Source organism: Ruditapes philippinarum, unplaced genomic scaffold (assembly GCF_026571515.1).
Source record: "Ruditapes philippinarum isolate M1 unplaced genomic scaffold, ASM2657151v2 ctg5899_1_1_1_1, whole genome shotgun sequence".
In the NCBI taxonomy this organism is placed as follows: Eukaryota; Metazoa; Mollusca; class Bivalvia; order Venerida; family Veneridae; genus Ruditapes; species Ruditapes philippinarum.
Window position 1 is genome coordinate 30193 of NW_026862827.1, and position 6706 is coordinate 36898.

At 32.2% G+C, this 6706-nt stretch overlaps 1 long non-coding RNA gene across 1 annotated transcript; it reads right to left on the reverse strand.

Moving 5' to 3' along the window:
• Nucleotides 1–491: 491 nt before the first annotated feature.
• LOC132720324 (uncharacterized) lies at nt 492–6426 on the reverse strand. The gene is made up of 3 exons (XR_009624324.1): nt 6359–6426; nt 3580–3675; nt 492–1256 (listed from the first exon to the last, which is right to left on the reverse strand). It is a non-coding gene; the product is annotated as an uncharacterized LOC132720324 (long non-coding RNA).
• Between the last annotated feature and the right edge of the window lie 280 nt (nt 6427–6706).

Here is a 6706-nt window from a genome sequence, read left to right on the forward strand (position 1 = left end):
CTATATGATAATGCATATTTGGAAAATCAATGACCCCCGGGGCGGGGCCAATTTTGACCCCAGGGCTTTTATTTGAACAAACTTGGTAGACACTCACTAGAAGATATTTCATGCCAAATATCTAAGCTCTAGCTCTTATGGTTTTTTAAAAGAAGATATTTAAAGTGTTTTTTTTCGGTTGCCATGGTTACCAGAGTTCTGCATGGAATTAAATTCTTTGAACAAATTTTAAAGGTGACCACAAAAGGAACATTCCTGTGAAGTTTGGATGAAATTGGCTTAGTGGTTTATGAGGAGATGTCATTTAAAGTAAAAGTTTACGGACGGACGATGGACGGACGGATGGACAGACGCCGGACGAAAAGCGATCACAAAAGCTCACACTGTCACTTTGTGACAGGTGAGCTAAAAAGAAAAATACGTGCATAATCTCAAGATTGCCATCTACCCATATATCATGCAAATATTTTCAGTACTTTTTGCGTTATCTTGGGATCCAGTTTTGTGGATGGAAGGCAGACAGACAGACAGACGGACAGAGGGAAAACCCAAAGTTCCCTCTGGCTAAACCAGTAAGGGACTTATATGGGATATTGTACACACAACTTTGTAGTGCCTGGCAGAAAAGGAATTAGGGGATAAAGTGTCTAATGTCAAGATGACTGGACCTTTCAGTAAAGATGACACTACAATAAGCACACATTTTGTTGTCTCTATTTATTACTCATTATAATACAAAAAAGACCGTTTGATAAACATCGACACAGTTGACACAAGGTAGCAAAATTACACTGCAATCTCTGGGTTAATGAACACTCGTGGGGCCAATGCCAAACATGAACTGCTCTAAAAGAACTGGACAAATACCTAATGCAAATGATTTTGTATAGTACATTGTATTTCTTATTTCACAATAAAATTATTTCTGGATAAGTGAGATTTTTTTTATCTCATAAAAATGGATTACCACCGATCAAATTTTTAAAAACAATTACCAAATGACATAATTTAAAAATAATGGAAATATAGTTCAAACTGATAACAAACAGAAAATATTACTGCATGTTATAAGTAATGCTTAAATATCAAACAGATAGAAAACTTTAATTTGTTTGTTTGTTTCGGGTACAAATAAGCAGTTTTCAATCATGATTTTTTTTCCCTGTCATGTAGCTGATTTATTTTCAGAAGCGAGGCATCAACCTCCCAGCCATACACTCCACCAACATGGCATTTCTGTATTGTTGAATATGCTCCTGAAATATACGAATGCAGAAAACAATGGGTCAGAAAGGCCTTAGTATATGTAGAAGTAACCATACCAACTATATTAATTTGTGAAACTTGTTTAAGTGCCTAATTTCATATTGACATTTTTAAGCAGTTATTAAAACATGAACAGACATACATAATATGTTTTTGCAGAATGTACAACAAAACCCCACACCTCAACATTTTATAGAGGGGACAAAACACCACAGATTTAATTTTCCAGAGTGTACATAACCCCACACTTTCTACTTATTTGTTAACATACAATTCATAATACTTTGATCATGAAAGTTCTTGTAAGAAAAGATTTACTAAAAAGTTTAATATACATTGTACAGTTACTTTAATCATTTTACATAGTTCCTTTGATTATGATAATAAACGGTATCTTATATTTCATTTCAGTATACAATGCAATATGATTGAATAATAAAAGACTATACAAAATTAATATGACAAACTTTGTTGAATAAAAATCAAAGGGTAAACATCCATTAACCTTAGTTAACATTAATTATTCTAAAAGTCAATAATTTTGGTTATTTATTGTCTATACAAATAAGTAACAAGAGCCATGTTAACATGGCAATCCCCTGCCGTATGTGTTTGCTCATTGGAAGAATGTATATGTAGTAGAGCAGAAAAATTCAATTTTAAGAGGTCTTTTGGTAATGAAAACTATGTGAATACTGATGGCTGAAAATAACAAAGGGCAATAATTGAAAAATAATGCAGGGTAGGTTATCATTCTTGTGTGCTGGACTCCTCCTCAATGAGATCTACCCAGCTATTTAGTTTCAAGTTGATAACTCCAACACTTTTTGAGATAAAAAAGTATGGAAACGGACAAAAATTATGGAAAATAACAAAGGGCAATAACTCAAAAATTGTAAAAGGTAGGGTTATCATTCTTGCGCACAGCATTCCTCCTTCAATAAGATCTATCCACATATGAAGTTTCATGTTGACATCTCAAAGACTTTTTGAGTTATGCTCTGGACAAAAATTAAGTTTGAAAAATATCAAAGAGCAATAACTGAAAGATTATGTAGGATAGTTATCATTCCTGTGTACTGCACTCCTCCACAATATGATCTATCCACCTATGAAGCTTCAAGTTGATACCTCAAACACTTAATGAGATTTGCTCCGGACAAAATGTGGGACGGAAACACTGACGGATAGAGACTATTTCTATATCCCCCGCTGCCTTTTTGGTGGGGGAAAATAAAAAGGGTGGGGTTATGTCCACTCTATAAAATCAAAGGTGTGGGGTTTGTCCACTCTACTCACCAAACTTTATTCCTCGAGTTTATTTTTGTGTCAAAAATTACTTAAATATTTGTGTGATCCTTGCTTGTAGCGAAAAATTGTAATGAATATGATGTATATCTAAATATACATACATTTAAACAAGGTTAATAAACATATTTTACAAGCCAAACTGCTACTGTCAACACAATGACATGTATAACATGAAGGTAATTTAAACTGCACTTGACTTCCATAAATAGAGGATATTGAATGAGTATAGTTTAATACTAAATTTATTGAACGAGTTGAATAAAATCATATTATGTGAGCCTTCTGGCGAGCATAATATTGTTTTATTCAACAAGTTTAATAAATTTAGTATTGAATCTACACGAATATAATATTCTTTTTATCACATTTATAAAATAAGAACAGTAAACTGTTAAAATGAGCAATATTTCAACGACGCGTCTATAGTGTAACGCTAACATTAGCGCGCTTTAACGCTATATTTATATATAGCGCAAATGACGTCACGTCAAAGTGTTATTACAGTAGTGTAATATCATTTTATTAAATGGCTTTATTACACTCCTGCGCCGCGGTTTATGTGATAAATATATATAATGCTCTCAATTTTCGGAAGTCATAAATGCTCTACATTAATTTATAATATAAATAATATGATAACTTAACACATTTTGATTGAATATTATTCAAGTTTTTCTATATGTAGCATTAATTAATCTTTTGCTGATGCTCTTCTGTTTTCTTATTGAATTGGATGAGGTTTTACAAGCTACAAATGAACAAAGAAAGTATGATATATGTTGTGTCATGTAATTGACGTTATCACAGTTTGCTTTCCGGTATACACTTTGGAGTTAATCCAAACTGGTATATTTGGATATTTTCCTTGCTTTGAAACAGAAAATTGCATCAATGTAAATTCACTTATATATTTCACTATTTTACTTAACACTATATAATAAATTTATATTTTGTCTGTCATTCTTAATTACTTAATCACCAATTAAAGACATTACTTTATACCTGTGTGAAATTAACATGCTTTTTAAAAGCCCTGCACACCCCAAACTGACACATGAACACACCGCAATCATTACTGTTCTGCTGCTTTGGTAAATCCTAAAAATAATGAAATGACATATACTACTCGAAGAAATGATTGGATCCTTCTTGTGCTTTACAATTAATTTTACCTACAGACATGGCTACTTTGCATGTTGGTTTGTTTTATTCATCATATGTAAAATCTAGTATTACTTCATACTGTGCATGGGTAATTTTCAAGTTTTCTTTCCATCATGGTCTTAAATTGCCCACCTGAGTTCAAGTCCTGGTGTTAAAGTTTACTTCCTGTAGAGTTTTAGATTATATTAACATTATAAAAATCTAAACTGTATGTCTTAAAGTGAGGTTTAAATTTTTAATTCGAGTAGTTCCTATAATGTCTGAATAAAACTGGTGACCCTTAGAGTGGGGCCATTTTTGACCCCAGGACAATTTGTATAGGATCTCTATAGATGATGCTAAAAAAACATAAATTTAAGAAATAACATCGGCCTGAGAGGTGTATATCGGCTATTTAACACCGGTTTGGAGTTTTGATGCGTAGGAATTGACCACGAAGGCCGTAGGCCTGAGTGGTTAATTTTGTCGCATCAAAACGACAAAACTGGTGTTAAATAGCCGATATACACCTCTCAGGCCGATGTTATTTCGATTCTAACACGACAAAATAAGGAAAATCACTAATGTTATTTTTCAAGCGGAAATAACTAACGGTGCCGATTTTCGTATAACGCTGTTCGATTTTCAACCCTACTGCGAAGATATAGAAATTATCAAACAAAAGAAATTATAAAAAAATAAACGTTATTTTATCAAGTTTTCAACAATTAAAACTTACGTCGTATTACGTTTACATCAATGCCCCATGTTGTTCTTGTATGTATGAAATAACGTTAGCTTGTTTATGAATGAGTTGTTTACTTAAGATGACGTCATTACGCTGCTGACGGATTGGCGCCGTTTTGTCAAAATATTTATTAACTGATATGGATTTAATATGAGGCGTTAGTGTATGTGAGATATCATTTCGGTATTGTATGAAAAGAAAACATTATACAAACTGAAAATATAAATAAAAATGCTTTTTATTGTTGCTTTTAAATGCTTTGTAAACTATGCAATCGAGGGTGAAAACATAACAGCGTGAGTGTTAGAATTTAGCTTTAAGCACTGTGATATTGAAGAACATTTTTAAAATCTTAATCTATGTAAACCTTGCAAGTAAACAAAGTTGGTGAAGACCTGTAGATGATGCTAAGTACATGTATAAAATATTTAAGCTCTATGCCTTATGGGTTTGAAGGAGATGTCCATATATTTTCCTATATAAGTCTATATGAAACTTAACCCATGTGGAAGAGTCATTTTTGACCCAAGCAGAATAATGTCATGGACAACTAGATGAAACTACATACTAATTACCAAACCTCTAGACATATCAGTTTTGTAAAAGTTTTGTTCCTATAATGTCCTATATAAGTCATTGTAAAACTTGTGATCCGCGGGTAGGTCTCATTTTTGACCCTAACAAAGCAATTTGAACATTCTTCGTAAAAGCCCTCAAGATAATGCTACAAAGTAAATATCTAGGCTCTAGACCAAGCAGTTTTGAAGACTATCTGGAAAGCTTTCCTACAAGTCTGTGTAAAATTTGACACCCTTGGGCCTTTTTAATACCAGTGGAAAAAAAAGATAAAAAGTATTGGCAAAAAAACTCTAAACAATGCTACATACTAAATATTTAAACTCCAAGCCCAGTGGTTTTGGAAAGAAAATCTTTCTAAAAATATTTTATAAACGAGTATTATAAAACTTGTGACCCCTGGGGTCGGGTCATTTTTGACTGCAGCTTATTAATTTGGGCAATCATCATGAAGTACCTATAGACAATGCTGCATACAATATATCTAAGCTTGGGCACAGTGGTTTTCAGAATCAAATTTTTGAATTTATTTCTTTTTAATGTATTTGTTGCCATGGAAACCAGAATTATGTATGGAATGAAATTCTTTTAACAACTTTGGTAGAACTTTACCCAAGGTACCTTCTTGTGATGTTTAGAGGAAATTTCTCTGGTGGTTAATGAGAAGATATTGTTTTAAGAAATCATTTACAGGCTACAGGAGATCACAAAAGCTCACAATGTCAGCAGGTGAGCTGACAAAAAATCGTGTAATGACCAGCTAGATACCCTGAAAAAACTATCAAAAAAGCTATTTAATCTATTTAATTACATATAATGATTGAAAACCTTTTTTAAAATTTCATATACATTTTAATGGATAGGAACTTTTACTCTATTCATGCAGAGTACTTTTGTAATGTTGGAATTGTATTTATTTTATGCTTTTCAGTAATTTACTGAAATATAAATGAATAGCCGATCATTTCCCTAATAATATTTGTGTTCCCATGCCCATGTATAACAAAGACATTAGGCATTTCCTATTTATCACATCAATATCACTTCTATGTCACATCAATGACATCATTTTGTGAAAAAAATACCCTGACGTTTTGCCTATTTTTTATAAAAATATCTAAAAAGGCCACGGGTTTTTAAAATAGTTTTATGCCAAACTCACTTGTTAACATAAAAGTTATCATTTACACTTGTGACTTCGGCTCTTGTGAAAATAGCAATTTTAACTTTCACTCTGTGAAATAATACAAGATCATACATCTAAAAGAACAATTATATTCTGTTTATTGTTTCAGCTAAACATTGATTACATACTTGAAATTCTTCTACATTCAATCTTGACAAACCGGCATCCGACTGTTCCAAGAAGTCCCTGAAATAGTAACATTTCTTATGAAGTTTGCTGTAATAGACTAAAGGTATAAAAAGCTTTTCAGGATTGACTTCCTTTTTAATTCCGTTTGCTGTGGAAAATAAATTTGTATCTTACACATGTCAATTGCCTCTCATATGAAAGTAATATGAAAGTAATCATTCAATCTCTTTGACGAGGGAACTTTACATTGAACATAATTGTTGGTTTCAGTGTAATATATAATTTCACAGAGTGGGCACCAAAAGTGATATATTTCAAGAGTGGCACAGCCACTATTGAAAATAAAA